This window comes from Oxyura jamaicensis, chromosome 5 (assembly GCF_011077185.1).
Source record: "Oxyura jamaicensis isolate SHBP4307 breed ruddy duck chromosome 5, BPBGC_Ojam_1.0, whole genome shotgun sequence".
In the NCBI taxonomy this organism is placed as follows: Eukaryota; Metazoa; Chordata; class Aves; order Anseriformes; family Anatidae; genus Oxyura; species Oxyura jamaicensis.
The window spans coordinates 45760647-45777675 of NC_048897.1; the positions used below are offsets into that span (position 1 = coordinate 45760647).

A 17029-nucleotide genomic window follows, 5' to 3' on the forward strand; every position below is an offset into this window, starting at 1 on the left:
GCTGCTGGACTATCACCAAAAGCTATGTGCAATCATTGGTGGAGCTAAAATGGCCATAATTACGTTTAACTCTTCTAGACTGCACTGGCAGATACCAGCGTGACCAAAGCTGTCTCTTTTCCCCTCTTTTAGAGAGAGAAACTGAGGTGAGGGAAAGAAAATGACTTGTCCCAGGGTCATGCACAAAACCAGTGACAGTGCAAACGGGAGAGCCTGGATGGCCCAGCTCCATGCTTCTAAAAACAAAACAGCTCGAGTGGTACCCCTGGACCATGATGTCTCCTTCCCTCCCTCCCCAGTGGTTAGGATTTGTTGGCAGGGCCAACTGAACAACCATCAGCAAGAAATAGCCCAAACGCTGTCGATGTGAATGGTCCTGCTCCAAATAAAGCCTCCCTACATGTTCCACGGTGATGTTTCTCTTCCAAATCAGGAGTGCTGGATGGGTGTTTCCTCTCCAGGGCTACACCTGAATCTGGGGCTTTACAGGACCTCTTTAGCATAGAGAGCACTGGATGTTTGCTGTCGGGCCAGGCCACCAGGAATTTCTGTCATGTGCTCATTTCTCACATTAAGCACATAAAAGCATCGCACAGGCAGCCAAGGCTCACAGATCCAGCTACGCACTACCAAAGCTTTGCACGTTGCCACTGACCGATGCAACAGGCAGCCAAAAGCTGCATGCTAGATCCAGCAGCCTCCTCCAGAGCTGGTGCACCATCCACAGACACAGGACTTTTCCCGTCTCCAAAGTGCCACATGGCCGTGGGGCTCTCCAGCCCGACACCCAGATTTCCTGAATTAGGAAGTCAGTTAGGTCAATGGCAGAACAACAGGCTTCTCCTTTCATAGAATCATAGAATCACAGAAAAATTAAGGTTGGAAAGACATTCAAGATCATCTGGTTCAACCATCACCCTCCTACCAATGTCACCCACTAAACCATGTTCCTACGCACCAGGTCCATCCTTTCTTTGAACACCCCCAGGGATGGTGATGCCACCACCTCCTTGGGCAACATGTTCCAATGCCTGACTGCTCTTTCTGATAAAAAATGTCTCCTACTTGATTTAATTGTTGAAGAGTAGTGCTCTTTTTTCAATTCTTTGTTTTAATTGTTGAAGAGTAGGGGCATGACATGTCCCTTTTTCCACTCACCAAGGACATTGCCCAACTGCCAGGACTTTTCAACTATGATGGAGAGAGGCTTGGCAACTACATTGGCCAGTTCCCTCAGGACCCTGGGATTCATGTCATCAGGTCCCATAGACTTGTACCTGTTTAGATTCACCAGGTGGTCTCAAACCTGCTCTTCACTTACAGTGGGTGTGACTTTGATCCCCCAGCCTCCATCTACGGGTTCAGGGAAATGAAAGGCTTTGGGAAGCCCATCTACCAGTGCAGACAGAGGCAAAGAAGTTGCTGAGTACCTCAGCCTTCTCCATGTCTGTCGTTACTAATTACTCAGATATAGAAACTCACTCCTAATATAAGAAATTAGCCGCCTATAATTGCTAACACACTACTGTTTTCACCCCTCAGTCTATTTTCACAAATGTTAGAGGTGCATGGTGGCCCTCAGGGACTCCTCCTCTCACCCCAGTGCAGCAGATCAAATGAAGCTGGGTCCTCCCTTATGCTCTTCCTCAAGGCTCTGCACAGAAGGGATGCCACCTCTTGCACAAGGGCTGGGGGGTGGGAAAGAAGCACTCACACAACCCCTGAGAATTGGCAACAGAGTTCTTTATTGCCGGGACATCCTGCGGGTTAGGATGTCCGTGGTATTTGGTGGCTCCAAGCTAATGCTTGGCATGGAGCCTGAGTGACAACGAGTAGGGAGCTCACTGGGCCCTGCTGTGAAGCTGTTGGTGTTCTCTGATGGCACAGAGCAAAGACCTGCCGGGGTAGTCCCAGGTCTGATGTGGCCAAGGTGGATCCACTTCCATGGGTTCCTCCGGTTCTTCTTGTGGATCCCCCTCCATGGGCTCCACAGTGTTAGGCAGGAGGACAAGCCAGTCCCTGCCTGGGAGTGCCCACACGGGATGCCTTCCATCAGGTAGGTATGTTTTCAGGTCGGGGTGCTGAACAAGGGCGTTGCCCAGTTCCACGTGTAGGTCCCATGCCGCTGTCCAGTTCATTTGCAGGCATGGATTCAATGCTGCCATCTGTTTTATGGCCAGGGCTGGGTCCCACGCTGCGTTCTGGCCGATGGGCATGCCTCTGCTCCCCATGGCTGCCTGCCTCACGCTCCCACAGTCGCTCCACACCAGCACTGCACCACTGCTGCTGTATGTCTGAGGGGCCGGCCTGTTCTCCGCATCGCTGCAGTGCCAGTGATATCTGTGATATGTGTCTTTGGGCTGGGCACCAGAAGTCCCCCAGGCACTGGTGTCTTTTGTGCCGGAGATGCTGTCCCTCTGCCCATGACACATCCTCCTCTCGTTAGCTGCCATCCTTCTTGGTGCTTCCTCAGACCGCTTCGCTGTCCTCACACCGAGGAGGGCTGCTGCTCACCTTGCTCCTTCTCGAGCCTTCTTCGTGCTGCGTACGCTGGCTCTCAGAGGACCGAGTAGCTGAGCAAGTGGCGGGCCAGCAACAGGGGTCCTGTTTTATAGGGCCCGAGGCAAAGGCGGGGCAGTGGTGGCCACTGTGACCTCAGCAAGCCTCTGTGATGGAGTGGCCCACGCGTGGCCAAAGACGGCTGTGTTGGGAGCGGCCTGGGAGATGCCCTCACGTGGAGGAAGGAGGAGGGTTGGGAGGCTGAGGGCCCCTTTCCTGGGGCTGGCTCCCCCGGGCCATTTGGCTTGCCAGAGAAAGGCTGCCCCTCGGCCACATGAACTGCCCTCCACCTCCCATCCTGTGCCCTGGGTTTATTTTTAAGACTGTTTTTTAGGTAATTTTATTTTATTTATGGAAAAGAACAGAAGCAAGGTGCATCTTCAGCCCTAATCCCCATGTGCACTTTGTGCTCTGAGTGAAGAATTTCTTCCTCACATCACATCACATGTAAATCTCCCCTCCATTTGTTCAGAGCCATCATTCCTTGTTCCATCACTACACTCCCTGACAGAGTCCCTCTCCAGCTTTCTTTTAGGCCTCTCTTACAGGTGAGGTTAGGTGGCAAAACTGCAGGGCCTTGCATACTGCAGCCTTATCTACCTTGTTCCCCACCTTCCACATGTCATTTTCCAGCTCCGGCTCTAGCCTCTCCTCAGCGTAACATAGAATCATAGAAACATTAAGGTTGGAAAAGACCTCCAAGATCATACACACAGCTGCCTTCCCTCCCTTCCCACCCTTAGATGCCCCAGTTCCTGTGGATTTCATCCCAGACATGGTTTAAACATCCTGGTTTAGAGAATTTAAAGATGAAAATCAGTGTTACAGCAGATATGTCAAAGCAGCTGTCCTTCCAGTGCTCTCCGTGTTATTATTCACTACACCTTAGAAGTCCCTTAGAAAGTTTGTGATTTAGGAAATCAGCTGTCACTTGAAACAATATCCTGCATAAACCCTCTAACTGCATCTGTGATCTCTGCTCTGCCCATCACAGAACCTTCTCCATTTTTTAGCACTTTCCTCTTTTCCAGATTTTCTCTGTTAGTCCTGTGCTCATCTGCTATGATCCAATTGCCAAATAAATTGAAGAAGACATTTGTGGATAACTTTTTTTTTTTTTTCTTCCACTTAGAGCATGAATTTTCATATTTTATTTTTTTTCCCTAAATCCTAAGAGCTAACATTCTTTTTATGTTCGCACGGTACTTTTCTCTGAAAAAATATTCTGCATCCAATTAAAAATGCCTCGATTCTATACATTTTATAAATAAAGGCTCTAGACTTATATTTAGATTACAATGATCTTTTGGGCAGGAACTGTCCTTTCAGTCTCTGTGAAGCACACGACACAATAGTAACAATAACAACGATGTCATCTAGTTTGGTTCAGACAGTGAAGATCTATTATCTGCTATATCTGGATATCCTCTTTTCATGGATGGTGTGTGAAAAAAACAGAACAAAACAAACAAACAAACAAACAAAAACCACTTCTATGAAAATTTCTTACTCAAAAATTAGATTTTCAAAACCGAAAAATATTCTTGAGAAATTTCAGTCTTGCTCATTTTGTCACTGTTTTAAACAGTAAACTGGGCACCTAAAATCCTTCACAAAAAGTTCTGTTCAAACAAAACTTAGGGGTCTGGCACATTGAGCTAAAAAACTTAATTTTTGGTTTCAGCCCAAAACTGCCAACAACAGAGGACATTTTTTAATTAAAAAAAATCAAAAAATTCTCTTGCTATTTTTTTTTTTATTTTTTATTTTTTCAGCAAAAACTGCCGAGCAATATTTTCTTGCCAATTCTAGTGAAAATAACCTCTCTCCTGCTTTTGACAATTTCCTTGGGATTATGCTGCTCTATTTCAAGTTCTTGTTTTCTTTCCTCTACCTTAATGCCAGCATTGGCACTGAAGCTTCCCTTAATGATGACATATGTTCCTCACTCATTCAGAATATGATCTAACTCTTTATATAGAGCATCTGTTTATTTATCTGTGGGACATGTGGCTAGAACATAAACTTGAATGAGCTGTGGGAAAGGCCAATTTTAAATATGAAAATAGACTAACATTGGTATAGTTAAAGACACTTTCAACTCCCTAATTTGATTACTAGTTACAGAAAGCGCTTAGACATTCACATGACAATTAGTATAAACATTATTCTTTCTGCTGGAAAAAAATATTATCATAGCTGGAGAAGTAAACTGACCCACAACTTGAGAATGAATGTCATTTTAAAATTGTCTTTGCGAGTGTAATTCAGAAGTGGTGCTTAATATTCTCAGCTGTCAATGACCATGCACTAATTAGTTTCAGTTCTAATGAATATGTATTTATATGCTCAAAGAATAAGCATTGCAAATATCATATGTATTTGACCACAGTTTATGATGATGATATTGTATGATTGCATGTATGTATTCATTATTATTACATGAATATTTTATAGATCAGTGTAAAATGTAATTATACCGTTGTATGTTTACTTAATATTGGTGTCGACAGTTAGATCGAGATCAGCATAAGACGAAGTCATCTTGTCAAAGCGAGCCTAAATTGGAACCTATCTCTGATATCAGGACCAAAATTTTGGGGATCATAAATTATAGCAATGTTTTCAGGGTATTTGACATTTTCTCCAGCTTAAATCCCTTGATAGATTTTTTTAAAGTCAAAGGCAAACGTACGAGAGGGGGCAAAAAGCATGCTTAGTTTTCTTGAATGTCTAATTCTAGAAGAATCAGTTTCACAGATATAAAGCATTTACTTATAGAGTGTGATGCAAAGATTTGCAGTTTATTTAAACAGACGCATCCAGAGTTCTTGCTTTTTCAGGGTAGAGTCCTCAACACAAGGAATCTTTGTATCCTGCTGTCAGAAAAAAATAAGATATGGTTTCATTGCATGCTAATGCCTGAACACTCTATTTTATCAGTTGCTTAAAAATTTGCCTTTTGTCTGAAGTGTTGGAAGTTCTCCTTAATCACAACTATCACCAAAAATGAAAGATCAGAGAGAAAATAAACCTCGCTTTCTATTTTTGTCGGTGTTTACTTTGTTCAGTTGTTTGCGTGTTGTGCATAAACCCATTTCTGTTTCCTCTGTCAAGACAGTTTCTCTTGCAGTTTCACTGTCTTTCTTACAAAGCAAGAAGCAGAGAAAATAAGTTTTAAAAATAGGAAAATATGATTGTAAAACCACAAACTTGTGTTTTGTACAGAGGAGAGGTAAAGATGGTCAGAGAGAGGTACTGCGCAGAAATCCCTGTAATCTAAGTTTTGAATTGACAAAGTCTTATTAAATATGAAACTCTTCACTTTTATACTCACACCAACCTTGGTATCATAACCAGTGTGCATTTGTGTGTGGGAGATGATTTTATGATATTATTCAGCTACATAATTTCCCTTTTTTCTTGTGATTCCCCATTTTCATCACCTTTCATTTGATGGTATTGCTGCCCAAAATTGTCAATAATAATTTCTGAAATACTCTCCTGAGATTCTAAATCATGAAGATTTCATTTTGTTAATCCTTTAGTGCTACTTTTTACTTTTTTTTACTTTCTTTTTTTTTTTTTTTTTTATGATGATGGGATGGAGGGAAACACGAGGTGGAAATTAAACCATTACCATGGACAGGTTTGCAGACAAGGATCCTTTTTGAGCCCCTTAATTATTGTGAAGTGTGTGCTGACATTTTCCACGAGTTGCTCTTGTAGAAATCCAACAGTCTCCAACTGATGTACATTGTTTTGCTCAGGACTTGATGCTTACTAGCTTTCCCTGCAAATGAGGCAGAACTCAATGCATTCTGCAAGGGGAAAATTCCCAACAGCAAAACCTGCCTATGCTACTTCAGGTCCCGTTCCCACAAGCATCACAGACCCAGAGCATGCATGGATTTCATGGGAGGTGGGCAGCAGGGGCATGGGAAGGGCTTCTGAGGTTCAGAGTGCTGAGAAACCCATGGAGGGAGTCACCTGACATCAGAAATATCTTCTGACAGTGTGAGTGGTCTGCTCTTTGGAAGAACTGATGGATTTTGGTTTCTTTTGGAGAATGTTTTGGTTTGGAAGTTTTCTGGAAAAGGAGGCAGGATTGATCCTTGCTTGAAGTCCTTCTACGTCATGTTGGCTCATGAGGTTGAGATGGTCCCCAGGTGTTTGGACTGAAGGCACCAGCCAAGGTGACTGCATGCATGAAGCTTGTGACAACATAATATGAACAGTGCCTGGCACAGGTGCGGCAACACAACCCTCTGCTAAGACATTACCCAGACCCAGTGTCCCCTCTACATCCCTCCAACAGGCCACCAGCCAGCAAATCTTTGCAAAGTGCTTGGCAGGAAGGTGACAAGAGCCACAAGCTTTCCAGGCACTGCTGGCCTTGGAGTTGTGCAGCACTCCGTGCTTTGTCTCATGCGGGCTGCTTTTCTTGGTGCAACAGGTTGATCTCAGCGCTTTGCAGCCTCGCTGGTATCAGCTGCAAAACCACTGCACAGCTAGCACCGTTCTAACCTCAGCTGCTGAGTGCTCGCCTCTTCTTGGTTCTAATTTTCCTATTCTTTTCCCCATTTCAAATCACAAAGTGTTGTCCTTGGAAAGAATGGTCTTTTTCTCATTGTGCTACTGCTTGTTTGGCAGCTGAATCTTTCCATGATGTTTCCCTGGTGCTTTGCATCTCAGGCACAATACAAAGAAATGAAATGCAATGTGCTCACTCCTTATTATTATAGATTGATGTTGAAAGGAGTGCTGCATGCAAGATTTTAATCAAGAAGCTGCAGCAAGTTTATGAGCAATATATATCTCTCTTAATTTGGCCAGCAATGAAAATATGGTTGGCAGGGGAAAAACAGAAAACTTCTCCTCTCTCACCAATGTACTTTCCAACATGAAAAAAGGGATTTTGAATAAAGTGGCAATATGGATGCATTTGAATCTGTGAAATGTGATTCTTAATTGCTCATGATTGTCTCTCAAACAACTGGTAGGTTAACCACGGCAGGCTGACAGTCTGTACTAACTGACAATCAATATTGTTGAAACGCAGAACCTTTGCCTGCAAGACACAAAAACATTTCATTTTCAAACACTACAGGACATCTGCTTCTGGAGAGAAAAAGTTGCTTCTTCTCCGCAATCTGTACCAACTTGTAACTTATTTTTTCTCCTTGCTCGGAGGAAACAAAAGTCTTCTTTATACCATATCCTTTCCACTAATCTGGCAGCTATCCAGTGTGGGTTTAAACAGATGTTCTGGAAAAAAAATATGGCATATACAAATGAGATGGAATCCAGCAACTCAGTCATGGATTATTACAGATATAAAATACTAAGGGCTAAATTCTTCCCAGATACACGGTCTCTATAATATTTGGCACTAGATGTAAGAGTAGCACACAAACAAATCATTAATACCCTCATTATAATAATTATTATATATTTAGCACAAAGACCCCAGGCTGGATCAAACCCTTTGCATTAAATACTGTGCAGATGCACGTTCAGGCTGAGGAGTTTACATTCAAACGGCTGTACGCAGCCAGGACTTAGATATGTAAGTAACTTTACTTTTGCATGTTTGCAGGATTAAGCCCCACGTGATTACACCATTGGCAACAGCGGGCATTTCTTACTTTCCATGCTGCAGCCTTTGAATAAATCATGCAGTAATGAATGATTTGATGTTAAAAGGAAAGAATTTGAGTCTTGCTGTGTGTAAGTCTACTAAGCCTAAGGGCTGCCACAGGGTTATGAGCTCAGTGTAGAAAATAAATGGTCACACACACTTTCTGGATATATATTATACACAATGCAATGAAACTGATTAACATTATCTTTTAGACCTAGAAAGAAACATTTCCTTGCGTATGGGGCAGCCCCACCAGTTCTATTAGCTGAAAAACACCTCCTTGCCTTCTGCTCCTCGACCATACAATATGTGCACTGCAGCGTAGCCTAACCCAGGAGCCAAAGCAGAAACCATGGAATACATCCCCCGGTCTCCTGAAGGACCTGAGAGCTCTGGTAACGCTGCTGGGATGACCTGTAAAAGCAGCTGGGAAGAAGAGCTCAGGCCCTGTGACAGAGCACCCAGGAGGTGGGAATGAGGCATTTAGGCAACCTTGGGAGACCCCCCCCGCCCCGAGTGCCTTCAGCTTCTACGGGTATCATAGAGAGAACATGGTCTGATGGGCAGAACAACACCTAAAAGCAAGTGTATCTGCATGGTCAGTGGAGGCCCAGGTCTTCCCACACCCCTGGGCAAACTCCTTGTCTTCCACATCCAGCCTGAGCTCCTTGACTGCTCCTTCCATTGTGCCTGCCATAATGTGCTTTTTCTCCTAAGCTTTTATTTTTATTTTATTTTTCCCATTTTTCTCCAACTACTGTTCTCCCACCCTCACCTTATTTCTTCTGAATCTGAAATGAACTTGCTTCAAGCACTCTGGTGTCCTTTCAACTAAACGTTCTCCCAGAAAACAAACTCCATTTTTAATTGTCGTGAGACTGTATAGCAATAAAGGCCAAAATTTGCAGAAATAATCTAAAAATTGTTTTTTTTGTTGTTGTATTTTGAGCATTATAGAGAACATTTAATTACTTGATAAATAACTCTGATTCCTATTGTTGCTACCACTGAATAAAATAAAATGAAAGATGTTGAGGAAATACTAAGGTGAAGACTAGAGGGTGTCCATTTGTCCCCATTTACCCCATTGCTTTTGTTTTTGGTCTCTAACTTCTTATGATTTCATCAACTTCAGAGAAGTGACAGGGCAATGGGAGCACAGAAAACTCCGGGTTTTCTGCCCCCATACTCTTTGAAATGAGAGTTCACCTGATGGGTTACAACAGGGAAATAATCAGAAAATGTAAATGGGGGAGACAGAGAACTGGACAGGTTTCTTTTTTCCCCTGGACTCAAGGTGAAACACTAACCATCAGAAATTTGATAAGCCCAAGGAGATCAGAAAATTGCTATCCAAGAAACATCACAAACATTCCTGGAAACACTGCTTCACCTAAAATGCAGTGAAAGAAAAACAGCCTGCACTTTTCCCATCAGGAGCACAAAAAGTGCGCTCTTCCCTTCTGCTGCCCTTGCTGAAAAATGGAGTTTTTGGGTGAGGGCTGCCAGGGGCCGGACTCCCGCAGAGAGCAGGGCTGCCTGCTGTGGGTTTTGCAGTCCCAGGGACAGAGGCCCCAGCACTGGGCCGGTGAAGGTGCCGGCAGTGCCCAGCTGGAATCACGCGTGCTTCAAGCCTCTGCATGTGTTAGTGCCCAGCCACACGAACACGGTTTCGTTGCGTGCTCCTGAGCGATGCTAACCATTTTAAATACAGATGAAAGAGCCAAACTGAACATGCAGGCTGGCTGCTGCAGGCTGCCTGGTTCTAGTTACAAGCTCAGGGAACCAAGAGACACAGGGCACGAAGCTTGGGAGAACCTCTCCGAGTGTGTGCTCAGCTCAGACTTTATGGGTTATTTGATGACATGTGATTCTTTTTCTGTATGAACATCTGCAAATACACAGAGAGTCTTTGGAATTGTTTTTGGTTTAAAAGAATTTGTTATTCCGAGCATCTCAATCAGTCACTCCCCGGCTTGCTGTTTTGGCTCATCACAATGTCACGCTTGAGCCTTTCCGCACCGTGCCTCGAGACACATCATTTTTATAATAATCAGGTGTTTGCTGTAGAAGCCTCCAGAGGCAACAGGAGAGACCCCTGATACTATAAGCCTACTGCTAGGGGTTAGAAATTAGGATGATGTTAGAGCAGGGAAAGAAGACAAACTTAAATGAAGGAAAAGACCCATTTTCTGAAACTCCACTGGTTACATCCAGATTTCTCAGCAGCAGACACCCCAGCACTAGGTGAGTTCAAACGTGTTTCCTGCCCCGTGGCAGTGTGTCCACACGGCATCCCAGCCATCCCACAGGTTCTTCCAGAACAGCAATGCTTGGTCTCTCTAGGAATGAGCTCAGGCAGAACTGCTGGCTTTTTTTCAGAGTATTCAAGTCAGACAAAGAAATTAAGAGGATGATAAGAAAAATAAAAAAATAATAATAAATAATAATAATAATAATAATAATAAAGAGAAAAGCCTACTTCCATCATCTCTACCATACATCTAGAGGTTTTATTATAAGCTCTTTCCAGTACGTAAAGGGGGCCTACAGGGAAGTGTAGTGATAGAACAGGGGATAATAGTTTTAAATAACAAGGGTAGGTTTAGATCAGATATAAGGAAGAAATTCTTTACTATGAGGGCAGTGAGGCACTGGAACAGGTTGCCCAGAGAAGCTGTGGATGTCCCATCCCTGGAAGTGCTCAAAGCCAGGCTGGATGGGGCTTTGGGCAACCTGGTCTGTGGAAGGTGTCCCTGCCCATGGCAGGGGGTTGGAATTAGTTGGTCTTTAAGGTCCTTTCCAACCCAAACCACTCTGATTCTGTGACTCTCCAGCTGCCACCAGTAGCAGTGTGACAGCGAGCTTTCTTCCCTATCTTCATCTGGAGCTAATAATATAACAAAGGTCATCCTGGGTGAGACCGAAGGTACACCTAGTCTAGTATCTGCTCTCCAACAAAGAGCAGCAGTGTTATGGAGGGCTGAGTGAAAGAACAGTGTGTGCAAACAGCGACACTTCCTCAGAATATTCTTCACACTGCCAACATGTTGTGGCTTTCTAAGCCAAAAAGAACGCATTGTGTTTAATGCCTTTTGGTGAGTTCACTGACCGTGACCTTTTCTAGTGGCCCTCATAACCTCATGCAGTTTTGGCACCCTAAAGGTGCTGTGCCAAGGAGATCCACACTGTAATTACAGTCTCATAAGGGATTATCTCCTTAAACCATCCCGAACCTGCCATCTTGCTCAATTCATCTCATTTCACTGATTCTTGTACTGGAAGAAGGAGGGAAGGGCTGATCTCCCCATACTGATCCACTCCTGCCAGGCCTCCCTGAGACGACCTGGACACGCAGGCGGACATCCCACAAGCCCTGACAGCACGTCTGGGATGGAGAATGGCCTCGGAGGCCAGCTCAAAGGCAGTCTGGGACCAGCAGAGGCCTCAGCAGGCAGCGTGGCTGAATTCAGTGTGGATGCACAAGTGCCAGGCAGGGCACGAACACCGGCAGTGTGACAGGCAGGCAGATCGGCCTGCACGCCAGCACTCTGTGTTTACACAGACAGCTATGTTTTGGGGAATCATTTCCCCACAATTTGCCCAGCCGTACCCCTTCTTTCCCTCACAGGCTTTAAGGAAGGAGGTGGGGGGCAGCTCCAGGAGCATGCAGAGACCAAAGAAGATGGTCCCAGAGAAGACGTGTGGGCCGTGAGAGGCGGCAGGGAGGCACATGCCCGTGCGCACCGGCACCAGGCTGCCTGAGAAGAGAACTAATATCGTTTGTGTGGGATTTTCCTCCCCCTCCCGCAGATCAAAAGGACAGCAGCAATGCAATCTGCTGTTTGTGTAGGAAATGTGTCAGAAGAGGGAAGGAGGGGATACACATGGGAACATCTGCTCTAAGAAGCCACTTGAAAAATTAACCCTTTAGGTCCCGAGCCAGCCAGCACCTGCCAGGCATTAAGCACGTGAAGAGCCTCTGTCCCACCGGGCCCACACGTGTCCGTGGCACCTTCTGCAAAGTCCTGGAGGAACATCAGGTGCTGAGTGCTGCTGAGGAGCATTTCTTCCTCTGTCTTCCCTAGGAAGGGATGGGGGTCACCTCGGAGCCCCTCCTGGTGCTGCTGGGCCGTCATGCACAGGGGTAACTCCACTAGCTGCATTTAGGATGTGGGAAGAGCTGTGAGTGGCCAGACTTACTCACATCCATGCAGGCACACCTGGACAAGTGAAAGATTTGCAGCTTGTCTCCCTGAGACACTGGTGTGAAGAGCAGATGGGACTTTTTATCTCTTTTATCAGACTTTAAGCACCTAAGCCCTCTGTTTTCCTGCTCTCAGCACCAGCCGCACCTTGCCGTCCACAGCTGGCTGCTGCAGCTTTGCAAGAACTCATTGTAGAAAAATAAAGTTGTGGGCAGCACGCTGCAGGTTTTATCTCATGTCCGTGGCTATTACAGCTGCCTCTGATACCCTTTGTACAAAAATTTGTCTCTGGTATAAAATATTTGCTGACCTGACTTTGTAACAGCACTGCACAAAAAAATGAGTACAGCAGAGAAAACAACAACAACAAGGTTGTATTCCTTCTTCCTCCTGTGTACAAAATTAAAAAATCTCACATTGTCCCAGCGCAATGGAGTCGAGCACAGAAGGGAAAAAACAGCCCCGTGTTGTTCTAGGCCAGCTGCCAAGACAACTTGTGCAAGTTTGTGCTGGCAGCGGCGTCCCCGGGCAGAGGGGCTGCGCTGGCGGCCGCCGGCCCTGCTCCCTGCGTCACCTTCCTGCCACCCCCCTGCCGCCCCAAGCCTCCCACACGCTTCGATGTGGGGCTCTTCACTTATTTGGCACGTCCAGCAAAGTCCCGCGATTGCTGGGGTGGCACACAAAAGTCTGCCGTCTCTGTGAAAATATCAAACTTAGCCTGTTTCTGGAGGCAGTCCAACAAATCCTTACCCACAGAAATACTTTTACACAAGTATTTCAGTCAACAGGATTCCTTGCATGAGTAAGGGATTGTGGGATTTATCCTTTACACATCTTATTTTTCCAGTAAATAAAATGTACTTTATTTGGCCTCTCTGGAGAACTTCACCATTTTTATCCTTTCACTGCTCTGCCAGGTTTTCCCTATTTCCCCAGAGCATCCTATCACTACACATACCATTTACCATGTGATTTCTTTGCCATCTCTGCTCCATATAAATGTCTCCACATTTGCCTGCTTTACCTGTAGATATTAGTTAAATCAGCAATCTGATCTAGTCAGGAGGCAGACAGAGAAGAGATTGTTTGGATTTCAGTTTCTGCATCAGAGCCGGTCATCTCGGTATCGATTCTGGAAGAGGAAAGTTCAGGTGTAGCCAAAGAAAACCCAAATTCCTGTTGTTCTTATCATAACTGAACTTAAAAGGACTTCTGCTTTCTGTTTCTTTCACTGCCTTCTCACAAGTCTGGTCTAGATGTGCATAGTCAGAAATCCTCCCCCATATTCATCCCTTAGACATAGCAGAGAGCTTGGGAGTACCCTGGTGGCAAAGGTACGGTCTGAACATTGCCCTGGACTTGAGCATGGCCCAGCTGAGTGCTTGGCCACATGGGCTATGGAATTAAAGGCAGACATGAGCAGCAGCACATCCTTTTGTGTATGCTGCCAGCCACACAAATTAAGGTCCCAGAGTTATGCTAGCCAGTTTTCTGCAAATGAACATACAATCATAGAGTCACAGAATTACAGAGAGGTTTGGGTTGGAAGGGACCTTAAAGACCAACTAATTCCAACCCCCTGCCATGGGCAGGGACACCTTCCACCAGACCAGGTTGCCCAAAGCCCCATCCAGCCTGGCTTTGAGCACTTCCAGGGATGCAGCATCCACAGCTTCTCTGGGCAACCTGTTCCAGTGCCTCACTGCCCTCATAGCAAATAATTTCTTCCTAAAACTTAATCTAAATCTTTGAGTCTTAAGACATTACCCCTTGTCCTACCAGTACACTCTCTGATAGAGTCCCTCCCCATCTTTCGCCTTTCACATTTCACCTTAATGCCAACTTCTGCGAGACCTCTTGCTCTACAGAATGAAAAATACTGTCACCAGCACCCTTTCCATGACAGTAATCCATTCATCCCATCCTGCTGAGACTGGATGATACCCTACTAGTGACACCTGCAGATTCCTAAGAGGTGCTTATCATCACAGGTTATTTCCTTCCATTTAGGAACTGGTACAGGCTGACCTCCAGTTTAGTGCCGTGCTGAGGGTCTTTGGGAAGCCCCTTTCCCAAATGCTGTGTAAGAAGTGTCACCAGGTTTGCCAGACAAGACTGACACTTCACAAAAGCATCACGAGTACATCTTAATAAGCTGGTATTTTTTCACAAAGCTTTGTGCCTTTGCTAACATCCCCATCATCACAAATCCTGAGAAATTTAGTTTCTAAGGACAAACTTCTAAAAACCTTCTGCTCCACTGAACTTCAGGTTCTTTGCTTTATTGTAGAAGAAATGCAGTAATGTAACACACTGGATCCCAAACTGCAGACTGAACTCCTGATATCCTGAAGTTCTGATGTCCTGAAGTCAGAACACAGAGAAACCCTGATGCAAGAGCAAAATGTTCAGTGTACAAGTACCAGACCTGAAACCAAAACCCTTCCACAGGCAGAGGGTCTACCTGCAGCTAAATTAAAACTTATTCTCCATCATCATGGAGTCCTTTCCCTGTTACTACACCTTCACCTGGGTGCCAAGCGCTCATTTCCCATAGGCCCAGCCCTGCAACCAGCTTTAAGTATCCAACACCCGGTGAACTCAGCAGCCACCTTCTTAAGCTTAATGTTATTCACCTATCTCAGTGATTCATTAGAACAGGACCTACACTGAGAATCTAATTAAGACCAAAGTTCCACATTCATTTCCAGAGCAGTAAAAGGCAAGTTATGTAAAACTCACAGCAAGTACTTCTTCTTTTACCAGAAGAGCAAGATAAAAGCATAAAACACATCCATAGGCAAAACAGTAAAGGAGGGGAGCGAAGGCTCCGGCAGACAGTACGTAAGAGAAGGAAGTCTAGAAAGATACTTTTATTTGCATTTCTTACATTACATGCTCTGGACTTTCCCTCCACCTGGAATACATTAGAAGGAAGTAGAGCGCCCAGTGGGATGGCTACTATACGCCTCTAAGACAATAGCAGCACTTTTTAAGTAGAAAAATCATCTGCTTTGCTCCCCCAGTTCTCAGCCTCTTATTTCTCTCCCCCCACTGCCTGGAGGCTGGACTTCTCAGAGGTGTGTTTGGAACCCAAGCTCCCAAAGGAATCAAGCAAACACTTGGAGCATGCTGAGCCCAGCTACCCTCTGCACACAGCTCCCAGACTCGCAGCCAAATCCTTCCTGTCCAGTGCTGCTGCTTCCAAAATCCTCATCCCAGCTTCTCTGAACAGACTGAGGAGAATACAGGTTGAGGCATGGTGAAGAGGAGGACAGATGCCCATGCATGGGAAAAGAGGGAGTCTTTTAAAGTGTGAGATAGCAGATTTTTCAAACAAGGATCATGATGCTTGTTCTAGCAATCTGTTCGGACAGCCCTACAGTCTACAACTCATCCCACTTAAGAGATCTTTTAACACAGTGAGATTGTGTACACCAACTCTTCCTCACAAAGTTCAGGGCAATAGTTGGAGATAAAGTTGGTTTACCCTGGGACAAAGAATTTTCCAAGGAACAGCTGCTGAACTGGCACCCAAACATCACTTGTACTAAGCCTTTTATTCTAGGTTATATTTTTGCTTAGCAAGTGTTTCCATTGTGAGATTTCCCAGATCTAATATAGCAAAACACGTCTGCAATATTTAGCTCTGCTTTCTTTTGGGAGTTACTAAAATAAAGTGCATTGTTAACAGAGTATATTATTTGCTTACAAACAGAGCAACGCCAATTAAGGACCTCTCCTTTAATAAGATATTTGTAACTCTACACTGGACCCTACAATGCTGCTCAGCTTATCAGAGAACACATCAGCTTCTGATTTAAAGAGTTTTGTCTGGGCCTGGTAAATTTTATGCCCAGTCCCAAAGCAGACACCAATTTGTCTCTTACAAGCCTCTGTTATTTACAGACTCTCAATGCCATCCTCTATATATCCTGCTACAAACTTCCTTATACCTGCTAATTTATAACAAGGGCAAGATCCCTAGGAAGATTTCCTTCCTGGGGATTGATGGAAGGATAAATAAATAAAACAAATATCAAAAAGGAAATAACTTGCTTGACTGTATTAGATAATATTAAAGTAAATGGATGTCATATTCTGAACTTTATGTTGCTGTTGTGTCATGAGGTCCAGAAAGGATCCTGGTGGATCATCAGTGATCACACCTGGCTGTGACTGGATCCAATCCTAGTCCCAGATCTGGTCAATGGTTTATGCCTAAAGGAATTTGTCTCCTTCCCTGCATGGGAAGGAGAGTGGCCTAGGCCTGTTGGTCCCCCAATAACTGGAGGTCTCCTCCTCCAAACCGAGGTTTCTGAATACGAGATCTATACTTCGGGTGAGGTGTGACTATGTCATTATATTGTGTGCTGAATGGCTCTCAACAAGACCTGTTGCATTGTCAGTCAAGAAAAGAGTTGGACAGGCTTCAGCCTCACCCCAGACATTGCTTAGCTGCTGGAGCTGCTGGGGCCTCATACATGCTGATTGTTCAACTGCAAACCTCCAACATCTGGCCTATGCTTTGGCCAGATGAGCAAGATAAGCATGTCAATCAGCTCACATTCCTGCATGTCAATTAGCTCACGTTCCTGCTCAAGCCCCATCTCAGCAA

General features: G+C 44.9%; 1 long non-coding RNA gene across 1 annotated transcript; it reads right to left on the reverse strand.

Annotated features, from left to right (window-relative positions):
• Nucleotides 1-917: 917 nt before the first annotated feature.
• On the reverse strand, nucleotides 918-7467 carry LOC118167427. Its single transcript, XR_004751132.1, has 3 exons — nucleotides 7455-7467; nucleotides 2515-2518; nucleotides 918-1061 (listed from the first exon to the last, which is right to left on the reverse strand). It is a non-coding gene; the product is annotated as an uncharacterized LOC118167427 (long non-coding RNA).
• Between the last annotated feature and the right edge of the window lie 9562 nt (nucleotides 7468-17029).